The sequence below is a fragment of the Myxocyprinus asiaticus genome, chromosome 9 (genome assembly GCF_019703515.2).
Source record: "Myxocyprinus asiaticus isolate MX2 ecotype Aquarium Trade chromosome 9, UBuf_Myxa_2, whole genome shotgun sequence".
Taxonomy (NCBI): domain Eukaryota; kingdom Metazoa; phylum Chordata; class Actinopteri; order Cypriniformes; family Catostomidae; genus Myxocyprinus; species Myxocyprinus asiaticus.
The window spans coordinates 34363161-34376962 of NC_059352.1; the positions used below are offsets into that span (position 1 = coordinate 34363161).

The 13802-nt window shown below is 40.4% G+C and overlaps 1 long non-coding RNA gene across 1 annotated transcript in view; it reads right to left on the reverse strand.

Moving 5' to 3' along the window:
* Window positions 1–540: 540 nt before the first annotated feature.
* The window catches only part of LOC127446067 (uncharacterized), a 37838-nt gene continuing 24576 nt past the window's right edge, over window positions 541–13802 (reverse strand). The window contains exon 5 of the long non-coding RNA XR_007898138.1: window positions 541–3677. This is a non-coding gene — a long non-coding RNA (uncharacterized LOC127446067). The remainder of the gene's footprint in view (window positions 3678–13802) is intronic.

Here is a 13802-nt window from a genome sequence, read left to right on the forward strand (position 1 = left end):
GTTGGGATATTTAGTTAACAATGAAAGTATATGTACTTCGGTTCGACAAAGAAGGTTTTCTTTTTCTTTTTGTTGATTAAAATCATAAACATTAGTAACAATAAACATCATATTTGAGATTTCAAATAAGAGGCAAATATAATGACCATCTGGATCACAGTCAGATGACAATATTTTCCCTTTAAAGCGATGAAGTAAAACACAAATACCAGCTGAGTTTGTTGTTCCATGAGACATCCATAAGGCCATGCCCCATTGTGATCTCCAAAAATTAAAGTCTTCTTTGAGTGACATTCTTGTAAGAAACAAAAATCTGAATTAAGGATTAAGGAATATAAAAATAGATTTACATTTAATACGGTATCTTAGCCCTCTAACATTGAGAGATAATAGATAGATATAATATATATGAGAGGAAGTGTAAGGAATTTTTAGAATTGGCCCCTAAGTATCAAGTCAGGTCTGCAGTCGCTGTCTCGATCCGGATCCTCATGAGGGGAGAAATGAATGACACAGACACTTAAGTATGCATCAGAGATTTCTCGTACTTTATTGTTCAGCACAGCATTATATACCTTTATAAGAACAGGAAAAGCAGTACACTAACTACATTACCCAATGAGATCAGTCATTACCTTATTTGAAAAAGACATACATACAGATTCCAAATGATACCAAATGTTCTAGAATACAGGAGTGATGTTCAAATTTTGACCTCAGACACTCAGAGGAGAAAAACAGGAAACCCTTTCCACGTGATTTCCTTTAATGACACACACACACACTATGAAAATAGGAACTGAGTACTAGCTGTGAAATATCAGCTTGCTTAAATATATCGACTGAAAGGTCAACTGAGAGGTGCTGAGAGGTCAACTTCTCTCACAATGCCCGCTTTGATCCTGGAAGGATCACTCAGAATCTCAGTTGACTTGACAGCGTGTAAGTGTACATAATGAAGCATATCAATATTATGTCGTTTTCATCCCTCCTCTGGCCCTCCTAATTCTCAAGTTCCAAGTTAGGCACTGGCGCTGCGTGTTCAGCTCCTCCAGTACTTTCACCGTTCACTTTCAAAATAGTCGGGCTATCCTCAGGTGCAGGTTTCACGCGGCTTGCGTGTATCCACTGTGGTTGAAGATCCGTTAGCACTCCAGTTCTGGTCACCGCCAGGACAGTAGCTGGGCCCAGATACTTTTGCTCCCCTAACTTAGTAGGTTTAGACACCTGATCAGAACCTATTGACAAATGGGTGAGTAGAGCTATCTGCAGGCAGAGGGAGAGAGAGAGAGACTTAATGTCTTAATGAGGGAATCCACATATTCTGCAGTCACCACTTCCCTGTCACCTGTGGAATAAGAGCAATGGGGTCGGGAAAGGCCTACCCATTAGTATTTCAAATGGAAAAAGCTTAGGTAGAATATGGTGACATTCTGAGCTCAGTCAACACAGCCGGCAATACATCAACCCATGTTCTTCCTGTTTCAGTACAGGGCTTATGTAGGTATTCTTTCAGAGTGCGGTTAGTTCTCTCCACCACACCATATAACTGTGGATGATACAGTATGTTAAAATGCCAGTTTATATTTAGTTCTTTTGCTAAGAGCTGTATTACCTTTGAAGCAAACGGTGTGCCATTATCACTTTCAATGACCGACGGTATACCGAACCTCTGTATTATTTCTTTAGCTAAAATTTTAACCATGGTCTTAGCATTTTTCCTCGCACATGGGAAGGCTTCCGTCCAATTGGAGAAGCGGTCCACAATGAATAATAATAGTTTATTGTTTCGACGCGGCGGCATGTGGGTAAAATTTGCAGATGTTGGAATGGTAGTTCCGGATGTAGTAACGAGTCGCGTTTTATAGGCTTATGTCTGTTATTTTGTGCATATGTTAAACATGAATCCAGGATTAAATTACTACCCCGTTTATGCAATAAGTTTGATTAATCGACTGAATTACCTTTTCTTTTGACACATGAGAAATACCATGATAATGTCGGCAAATTACTACTATGGCTGTTTTGGTAAAGCTAGGCGCCCTTGTTTGTCTCGTAACAAATTATTTTGATCTGGTTTCACTTCATTAGAGGCCCAATGTTAGAGATCAGATTCAGATGGATTAGCCTGCAACAATTTGATGTCAACATCTCTGACTAAAGTGGATTGCATAATCGAAACAGTTTCATCAGCTTGATTTAGATCAGGGCTTACCACAACTTACTTCACCACCCATTTTGCAACCTCATCAGCTAATCTGTTTCCCCTTGCCTCCTCAGACTCTGCTGTTATGTGTCCTGCAACTTTTATTACAGCCAGTTTAGCAGGCAACTGTGCTGCTCTCAGAAGCTCTGCTACTATGTTATGATGGGATATCGGTTTGCCCTCAGCTGTCTTAAAATTTCTTTCTTCCCACATCACGGCAAAATCGTGCACCACCCCTATGCGTATTTTGAGTCTGTGTATATATTGACTGATTTGTCTTTGGCCAATTGGCATGCTCTAATCAATGCAAACAACTCAGCTGCTTGTGCGGATTTGTATGGAAGCGAATATGCTTCGATAACATGATTTGTAAGTTCAGTTATGGCATAACCACACCAGAATACAGCATCATTCGGTTTTGAATATGACCCATCTATATACCAGTGATCCCCCTCCTCCAAGGCAGACAAGAAAAGTCCAGCCTGCAAGAGGTGGATGCATGCAGACGACCCAAGCAGTCATGTGAATCATCAGAAAACTGGTCATTGGTTAACAACTTATGCAATGACAAAGTTGGACCATGCACAACAGAGGTTGGTTTAATAGTCAGATTAGCAGTAGCCAACAAAATAGCCTCATACCCCCATCGACGTTGTGCTGTCATGTGTTGTGTATTAATATTACGCATAATTGCTCCTACCTGATGTGAGGTGTGCACAGTCATAGGGTGTGAAAGAACAATGCATTCTGCATCTTGTACCATCAATGCTGCAGCAGCAACCACCCGTAGACACGCAGAGAGGCCTTTGGCAACTGCATCTAATGTCTTCGAAAAGTACGCCACCAGTCTATATGGTCCACCATGGGACTGGGTGAGGATCACTGCTGCTGTGCCTCCAGCCTCATGCACTCACAGATGGAAAGGTTCACCATAGTTTGGCAGATCTAGAGCTGGTGGGGAACTTAGACTGTTCAGAAGTGCTTGAAAGCCATGTCCATTTCAGCAGTCCATTTTATGGGGTCTTTGGCCCCTGAGAATGTGGCCTCTCTCAATATATTTTTATACAATGAGCAGTTCGGGACCCAGGCTTGACAATAATTAACAAAGCCCAGAAAACGTTGCATTTGAGTCTTTGTTGTTGGACGCTGAAAGTTGGTTATTGTTTTGACTCTATCTGTGGAGAGACAAACTGTTCCTTTCTGCAGCTCATAACCCAGATAGTCAACTCTCAGTTTCACCCACTGCAGCTTGTCTTTTGACGCCTTGAAACCAGGATGTTGTCAGCATATTGCAGCAGACAGGTCTGTGGTGGCAGCTTGGTGTCTTTCAAAGTAGCGTGCACTACAGCAGAGAACACAGCAGGCAAGTCTCTAAATCCCCAGGGCATTCTTATCCATGTGTATTGTCGGCCTCCATATGTGAATGCGAACAGGGGCTGCGTGACAGGTGAGACTGGCACACTGAAAAAGGCTGAACACAGATCAATAACAGTAAAATCTGCTGGAACAGAATTAATAGTTGTGTACACATCTTGCACCACAGGAGACAATGGAACAATTAAATCATTAATTTTCCACAAATCTTGTGTTAGTCGCCACGTACCATTAGCCTTTTTTACAGGATTGATTGGTGTATTATATAGTGAATTGGTTGGTTTCAATATACCTTTTGACAGCAACCATTGTATTATTGGACCAATACCTTCTTCCGTTTCTTTTGAGAGTGGGTACTGTTTGCAGTATACTGGTATGTTAGACCGAAGTTTAGCCACGTATGGCCTAACGTCAATTAGGCCAGCTTCATCTTTGTGGGCGGCCCACAATGCTGGGATGACATTGAGTAGTTTCTGTTTCACATCAGAAGACATCACAGATGTTGAGCTGAGCACTTCACCACAAGTTCCTGTACATACAGACTGAGACTATTCTGAAGAAAATATAAGTTGCAAAAAGATAGACTAAAATGATATCTTGGCACCAATTTTGTGCATCAGATCATGCCCCAATAAGCAGAACGGAGAGTCAGGTAAAATGATAAAATCATGCATTTTAAACAGAGTTGGGTCATCTGGGGAGGTAATGGGCAATTTTGGTGTCTTTTGACATTTCACAGGGACGCCGTTAATTCCCACAGAGTTTATGGTGCGTCCCATAATCGAGCCTTCATAACAGTGCCCCACCAGGGAAATTATAGACGTGCCAGTGTCTACCAAGAATGTATAAGGTTTACGATCAACATACAGCTCAAGAGTAGAGGTAAGATAGAATCGTCAAAACGCAAAACAGAAGGTAGAAAATATAACGAGGGCTCAGTACTCTGTGGGCATCCCTAGCGCGGGGTCCATTCTGTTGGATAATCAGGAGCAGAGTGCTCTGAGGGTTGATTACGCGGAGCATTTTGGTCATTTCGTTTGTCATTATGATTTCCACAGTCGTCCTATCGGCGATTGTGCCCGCTTTTACACTGTTTTAGATCATATTGTCTTTTCCGACCTTCACGCTTAAAGTGTCCCGGCTTACCACAGTAATAGCAATTTCCATCATTCTTACCTTGTACAAGTTGTGCCATTACTGGGATTGGTTTAAGTTTAGTCGGAAATCCCATTGTGGATCTTCCCAACCACCTTTTATCATCGATTTGGCCTCGCTCATATATTGATCTTCAAATGAGCCTTCTCTAGGGTACGGATCTAATTGTGTTTTTCCCTCCGACCATCCAGCCAAATTGCTGATATACAGTTCAGTATTATAAAATTGATTATTACGAAACATCCATTGTTTTGGTGTTTCCTCCAGTAAAGGACGCCTTATCTCCTGTCTCAAAATGTCACCACAGTACAGTAGAGTATTCAGGTATATAGTGGTTAGTCAAGAGGAATGAAGCAAGTTAGTAAAATGTTATCCGGACGGAGAACAGGACGGCAGACCAATATCAATTTTTTCCGAGAATATAATCTCCTTCCTATTCAGTCCGAATAGGGCAATCGTCCACTCCACTGAGGAGGATACCCAGAGAAATTTGACCTTGAGATTGATCTCCTTCCTATTTATCTTTCAAAATAAGGAAAACCCGACTAGTCAAGAACTTGAGATTAAGATTCTCCTTCTTATTTATCTTTCAAAATAAGGCAATCGTCAACTCTACAAAAGAGGACTCCCGCCTATAGTCGTGACTGAGATTAGAATCTCCTTCCTATTTATCTTTCAAAATAAGGCAATCGTCAACTCTACAAAAAGAGGGCTCCCAACTATAGGCGTGACCGTCAAATTCTCTACCAAATTTTGCGTGTAATATTTCAGCAGACAGGAGTACTTAATTTTATATAATCTTGTCCTACCTGTCTGGAAATATCTCACTCGCTGACACCAAGGCTGTAAGGAATTTTTAGAATTGACCCCTATGTATCAAGTCAGGTCTGCAGTCGCTGTCTCGATCCGGATCCTCGCAAGGGGAGAAATGAATGACACAGACACTTAAGCATTCATCAGAGATTTCTCGTACTTAAGACCCTAAAGAAAGTAATAGAGTACCTGCCTTACTCAATTAAGGGCGCCCCTGTTCCATATAAAATAAATAAATAAAAAAGTAAAATAAGCAAATAGATCAATAAAGACTCAGGGTCCTATAAAATAGGAACCAAGTGATCAAGATAAATCGAGATTTAGGGCAGTGCTACCTTTCGATTATCTTACCGTAAATGTAACAGCTTAGCTCATTTAAAGAATGAGTCTTGGAGCAGCAATAAACTGAGCTGAGTACAGAGTATTAAAGGTGTACACAGTTCTGCTTCAGACTGGAGCATGTAAATAGCCAGTCAATCAGGGAAGGGAATTCAGGTTGGTGGAAATATTTCAGTGCCATCCACAAAAGCCTTTCCTCCTAAAAAATAAGCCTGTTTGTTTTCTCGCCTTGCTTTGTCCACGAGAGGCCACAATTTGCTTCTCCTTTCTCTATCCGTTGGAAACAAATCCTCAGAAATTCTCAAGTTGTTGCTGAGAAAGGTGGAGTCCTTCGCTGCCCACCAGACTGCATCCCGGTAGAAACGAGAGGCAAACTGGAAGATGATCCCTCTAGTTTTGTCGCTGTTTTGTTGTTTACTACTAAGTCGATGTACAGTATCAGTGGTGTATGGAAGTTTGTCCCTGGCTTCTGGTAAAAGCTGCTAGCATACCTGGATGAACTTTTCCCGAAAATACTCCCTCTCCTTTTTGGGGATCCTGTGGACTCTCAGTTTCCATCGACGTGAATATCCTTCGAGATGAGATCCTTCGTTTTTCTTGCTCAGATGTATTCACATGAATCTTCTTCACTTGTAACTCCATTACGCCGAGCTTGATTCTAAAATTGTCGACTTCAGCACTCACAAACTCTACAGCTTTCTTCACATCGGCAATCTGTTTAGTGTTTTCGTTGATTATCTCTTTCATGTTCTCGATCACTTGTGCATTCTCCCCCCTCCATTCTGTCCAAGGCATCAGATCAATTATTAATTAGAAGCAAAAGTTCCTTGAATTGTGAGAGGATATTGGTGGTATCAAGGTTTTCCGTCATCTGTTGTTTAACAGGAGGCTTGCATGGAGCTTGCATGGAATTCTTCTGTAACGAGAATGATATCTGCAGAATCAGCATCTGGCTTGAAAGTATTCATGCAGATTCTCACTCAGAAGTTTGTATGAATCTTGCTGTGTTGCCGAGGTAGCTTTGTTAGCAGGATTAGAACTGGCTTGCACACTCTTGTTCTTTCTTTTTTTGGATTTTCCCACTTTAATTCAATTTTAATCATTGTATCGACCATCAACGCATTAAAAGATAGATGAATCGTCTTTCTTACCACACTACAAATCAAAACATTAATCCGAATCTGCGGAGCTCTTTGAAGCACGTGTTGTCAGAGCACCATCTTGGCCAAATCCCAGTTAGAAATTTACCATTACCATTACGTATGCCATCGAAGTACCGCGAGAGTGATTTGAGAGCAGCCAGCTGATGCACTCTGCAGTTGCTCAAGAGGAGCTGCACAAGCTCTGAATGACGGCACAGCTCATTCACGATTGGCCAGACTCACAACGTGACAACGGTTACATATATTTCATGGGCTGCGTTCACAATTGTATACTTCACATACTACTCTTACTACTTCTGCTTTGTCTGTCTATGGCAAAGTAATGGCATACTACTATTATGGCAGTATGCCATTACCATGGTGTTTATTCTGACACATCCAGTTTGGCAAAAACTCTCACAACTCTTTTTTTTTTATAAACGTACATCATTTATCATTTATATTCATTCATCATTTATATCATGCTATATTATGTTTGTCATAGTAATGTTATATTTATTCATAAAAAAATCAAAATGATTAAAAATACTGACTCCTTTACTGATATTAAAATAATACAGGCTTTTTTTGGACTTTCTTCTTATAAAAACAACAGGCACTGTATTAAGCAGCACATAGCCTTTTCAAATGAACAATGTTTCTGGATACTTTATGTATCTGAATTCCACTTCAACTGCAATAAAAAAATTTTTTTAAAAAACATTGCGTGACCTTCCATGACTTGGGTAGGTTCAGCAGACAATGAGAAGCGCAAGTGTCCGGCTTTAACGGCTCTCTTTTCAACTCCTCCCCTGACTGTAAACAGCAAATCTCAAAGATAGGCAAATCGAGATGCAGTTCAAGTCAAACACACCTAAAGACTCTGGAGTCTGGACTACTGTAGAGCCTTGAACTTTCACCCATCTTAGACACCCCTGCATCTATGGCTTTTGAATGTTCTAATACCCCTTTGTACATTTAGGTTTTTTTTTCTCTTTCTTTGCTTGTTTCTTTTTTCCCTTTACTTCTGTTATGTGAACTGTTGTAATAAAGCATTATAAAAAGCATTATAAAAAATAAATTGAAAAAAGTAGTTCACGCAGCTCAGAAAAAGCAACTATGCCGCCTGCCTGACACAACTGTGGCCGCCTCGCTCTCGCGAGACATTTTTTGACATACGTCGTAATGACATCACAGCAAGTCTGACAGATTTCTAACCGGCATGCATCTGCCGGTGATCACCGGTGATAAGTTTTGCGCAGAACTTGCTCATCTCAAAAGAGCCTGTTGTGTTGCCGCTAGCTTTAGCGTGCTATCCACCCTCTGTTCATCACTTATATCTCAATAATATACATAAGCTGTGTCCAAAACGACACACTATACACTATACACTTTTAAAACATACTATGCATTCAGCCATGTATTGTATGAATTTTCAAATTGTAGTATCGTCCCAAATGGAACACTTAACGTTTTTTTACTACATGGAATCATTCGCCATTTATCAGCTGATGGAAGTGACGTTTCAAACGCACGTGATGTGTTGCCGCTAGCATTAGCAGGTTAGCCAGCATCAGTTCAACCAAAGTATTTCTAGCTTCAACACTTGTATCTTAAACAACATACATATTCACACAGCTTGGTGTGATGGTAAAGCATTCAACTCACATTTGTAAGGTGCTGTATCCACTGAAGCTTCGCCAGCTGCTATATTCTTCATTATTTACAATTGTTTTGTCAGACCAGCAGTGCAGCCAGGTAACTCCGCCCCTTCTGCTATCTACGGCAACACTGAAGGTGTGTCCTAAACTGCACACTTCTGCACTATTTTGTCATTTTGAAGTGTAAGTAGTGCGAGTAGTATGTTTAAACTGAAAATGCAACAAAAAGAAATGTACTACGAGTACCCGGATGATGCACTTTTTTGTGGAATGTTGGCCACTTCGTGCACTCAGCGCATGCGGCTTGCCGTACATAGCTGAAGGGGCGGAGTTACCGGCAGTGATGGTGATCTGGCAAAACAATTGTAAATAATGGAGAATATGACAACTAGCGAAACTTCTGTGAAGACAGCACCTTACAAAAGTGAGTTAAATGCTTTACCTTCATACCATGCTGTGTGAATATGTATATTATTGAGATATTAGTGTTGAACTGAGGGTGGATAGCGCAGTAAAGCTAGCAGCAACACAACACTTGGGCTTGAAACATTACTTCTGTCAGCTGTTAAACGGCGAACGCTTCCATGTAGTAAAAAAAAAAAAACATTAGTTGTTCCATTTGGGACGATACTACACTTTGAAAATTCATACACTACATTGCTGAGTGCATAGTACATTTTGTAAATGTATAGTGTGTCATTTGGGATGCAGCTAGTGTGCATGAAGTGTCCAACATTCCACACTCCGTTTTGACAGTTGAAAAAGTGCATCATTCGGGTACTTAAAGTACACTTCTTTTTGCTGTGTTTTCAGTGTAAACATACTAGCACTTCTTACACTTCAAAATGAAGTACAATAGTGCAGAAGTGAGCGGTTTTGGACACACCTATATTCACACAGCATGGTATGATGGTAAAGTGTTTAACTCACTTTTGTAAGGTGCTATCTTCACAGAAGTTTCGCTAGTTGTCATATTCTCCATTATTTACAATTGTTTTGCCAGAAAAATTTTAACTTATGACCCTAATTGTGAATAGTGTGTTTTTGATGTCTTGATACCTTCACTTGTACACTCTCCATGACATATGGACTGTTTAAAAAACAAAAACATTTTGAGAGCTTTTTTTCCTCCCCGTTACACAACGCCAAGTTCGCTAATATTTTACCCAATCATCCACTCAATAGAACACGCTTTTACTTTTTAAGACAGCAAAATTGTCGAGACACAAAAACATGATGGATGTCGATGAACTCCCAAAGACTGAGACAGTAAAACGTTTGCACAGTTACGAGAAATTGATTCCTGATGGTGAGTTCTCGGATACTTGTTTGCCTCAAGAATCCTCTGCCGTTAGTCCACTGCCAAAAATGCGGTGCCCAACTTCGGAACCTACAAATGCTGTTCTGCTTGAGGCAATAGAGAGATTGGGGAAGAAGCAGGATGACTTTATGGAGAAACTGATGGAGATCGAAAAGTCAGTAGCATCTAACTCTAACCGTATAGCTCATTTGTCAACTGTGGTTGATGCGGTAGCTAACAATACAGAGGATATTGCTGTCAAAATTGTCAAAATGGATACTCGGTTATCTAACCTGGCTGAAGAAAACAAACATCTATGGGATAAAGTAGATGAACTGGAAGCATACAAAAGGCGCTGGAATCTCAGGATTTCTGGCATCCCGGAGAAGGAGGGGGAGAACGTTAAAATGGTCGTGTTGGACATTTTCCTTCGGGTTTCCCCATCATTAGCGGACATCCTGCACACTGTCTGTCGATGTGGAACACAGGCTAGGTCTGAAAATGGGAAATCTTCAGCCTCGCAGGATAACTGTGCAGTTCCTCTCTCGGTCTCATCGTGATCGTCTTTGGGCAGACGGGAAGCTAGAAACAAACTGTGGCCTCTTGTGGAGAAAGCTTGAAGAGGGTGGACGCGCTGGTTTCAATGGACCATTTGCCATCGTCGATGGAAAGAGGATCTGTGCTGATGATATCTGATCTAAGGAGTAATGGATGACATGCTTTTGAATGTGTAACTGAAATATCAGACTGGTTAACAATATCAGACTTATATCAGGCTTAGTAATATCAGTCTGATTGAAAAAAAAATTATTCTTATATATTTTTTCAACTATAGGGAAGCGTAGAAGATGGTTAAACATAAAGGTAAAAGAGATGAAGAGAGTTTGAGGTGAGTTCTTTAGTATGGGGGTTGGATAAGTTTCAAGTTTTGCACTTTTTTTCATGTTTGTACTCACACTTTATTCTAAAATTATTACTGTTTTCTTTTTTGCATAGTATAGAAGTGGTTCTTGTTATTCATTGTTCATTTATGTCTATTAACCCATCTTGTTTTTCTTTAAATATATGGGGGATTCGTGACGTTTCTAAGCGTAAAGCCTGATTTTTATTTTATACCTCACAAAAAAAAAAAAAAAGATGTTTTTTTACAAGAAACACACTCGTGTTAAACATGAAACCTTTTGGCGTAATCAATGGGGAGGTGATATTTTATTTTGTCATGGTACAAATTATTCTGCAGGTGTAATTATTTTATTTGATGGTAATTTTAGTGGGACTTTTGTTGAATTTTGATGTTCTTCTGAGGGCAGATCGACAACTGCGGTTATACTAATGGGGGACATCTTCTTTATTTTGGTAATGTTTATGGTTTCAATACACGTGTGCAAAATGGAACCCCTTTTCAGGATATCTCCTTAAAAATCTCTAATTTTAAACAAAAATATCCTTCGGCTGCAGTAATTGTTTGAGGGGATTTTAATGAAGCACCTTACCTATATTTGGACAGATTTCCTCTAAAAGGAGGTTCAAATAGATCTAATAATATTATTTTTTTGTCATTAACCATTTTTATTGATTCCACACTCAAACCAACACAAACAGCACATGAAAACACATGAAAAACACGGAATCAACTTTCAACAGAATATACCTTGTGACCCTTTCCAAAAGCCGCTAGTACCATCTCAAGAGTGTCTGCAGCTTTAGGGGGCTGCGTACTACAACCAAAGATCATACAAAGTAGATGGTGCAGCTGTAAGTAAATGAAGAATTGAGATCTAGGAATCCCAAACGCTGTGTAATATTTTCAAATGATCTCAATGCTCCATTTTCATACAGGTCACCCAGCGTAGCAACTCCCTTCTCAATCCATTCTGTCCAGCAAAAAGGGGACTTATAAATACACAATTTAGGGTTTAACCAAATACTTGCAGCAATGTTCAGGTAAATGTCCGAATTGAGCAGGCGGGAAACTTCTGTCCACACTAACTGCATATGTGAGATAACGGGATGTGTCTTTACTTCTCCGGGCAGCTTGGTAGAAATACATTGCAATGGCAAGATAGGGGCAAGGACCTCCTGTTCAATAAAGAGCCAGGGAGGAGCTCTTTCAGGCGGAAGCAACCAATGCACCAAATGTCTGAGACCAAAAGCATAATAGTAAAACAATATTTTGGGGAAACCAAACCCACCTTTGTCAATTGGCCTGTGTGACTTGTTAGAATGCATTTGAAGGTGCTTACCATTCCAGATAAAAGATTTAGCAATACTATCAAATTGTTTAAAATAAAAGAGGGGAATTTCAATGGGGAGAGACTGTAATATGTAGTTACATTTTGGAATACAATTCATTTTTATAACATTAACCTTCCCAATCATAGATAAATGTAATGAAGCCCACCTTTCCACATCACTTGAAAACTTTTTTATTAAAGGGTCAAAATTAACTCTGACTAAATCACATAAATTTGCTGGGAATAAAATAACCAAATACTTAATGTCCTGTTTAGGCCACTGAAAGGTGCCCAGCTGGGAGAGGAGAACCAGTGTCAGTTGTCCAACATGTCGGTGATTTTGACGAAGATTCTTGCTGACTTGGATCTCGCTGTAATACGTCAATCGATTACGGCGATGGAAATAAAATTCTCTGATTTAGTTACAAGAGTTGAGAGACAAATCGATTTTTTGGAATCTTCGGAGAGGGAATTAACTGCTAATCCGCCCGCGACCAAAGTTGATTTGGAACATCTCCTTGAAAAGCTTGAAGATCTTGAGAATAGAAGCCGAAGGAATAACGTTCGAATTGTTGGAATTCCTGAGCATGAGGAGGGCAGAGATATGGTAAAATTCCTAGACGAGCTTTTCCCGAGTCTGCTCGACATAACAGGCCACAAGCTGGAAATCGAGCGAGCTCACAGAGTCCCAGCTCACAGATTTGCTGAGGGAGACAGGCCCCGATCAATTCCGGCCAGATTTCTGAGATCATCCGATAAAGATCTTGTGTTGCGCCAGGTGAGGAGCAAAGAGAAGCTTTTTTGGAAGAACCCTAATATTTTCTTGTTCCCGGACTTTGCGAGTTCAACAAGAGAGAAACGCGATCGGTTCAAGGAATGTAAGAAACTCTTACATTGGCGAAAGATCACTTTTGCTCTGATGTTTCCGGCCAAACTGAGAATAGAAACGAAGGACGGTCGCAAAGTACTTACATGTCCCAATCAGGCAAAGTCTTTTATTTTTCCGATTAACATTTTTTATTGATTCAACCATTAAATACATACATAGCAGAACACACATATACAGAATCAATATACAACCCCCAGTACCCCCCCCCCAATCCCCCACAACACCCCAGTGGTCACACAACCATAGACACACAACAAAAATAAATTAATTAATAAAAAAAATAATAATAAAATAAAATAAAACAATCACACACATAAAACCCCTACACCTCTCTCTCCACTGTCCCTCCCTAAGAGCCCTCCAAAAAAGACAGATATCTGCCCCACTTCTTCGCAAACATGTCCACACTCCCCAGTCTTCTGGATACCCCCTCCTCAAGAGCTGCCACTCTGGCCATCTCTGAACACCACTCCTAAAAAGGGGGCGCTCCAGCCGACTTCCAACTCCTCAAAGTGATCTGTCTGGCGATCATAACACTAGATAGGACCCAGTTTTTCACGTGCTTATTCTCCAAATGAATGACTGCCCCATCTCCCAAGATACAGAGTCTGGGGCAAAATAAAATTTGAGAGGCCAAAACCTTGCACATAAAACTCTGAATCCTCATCCAGAATTCCTGCATCTTAACA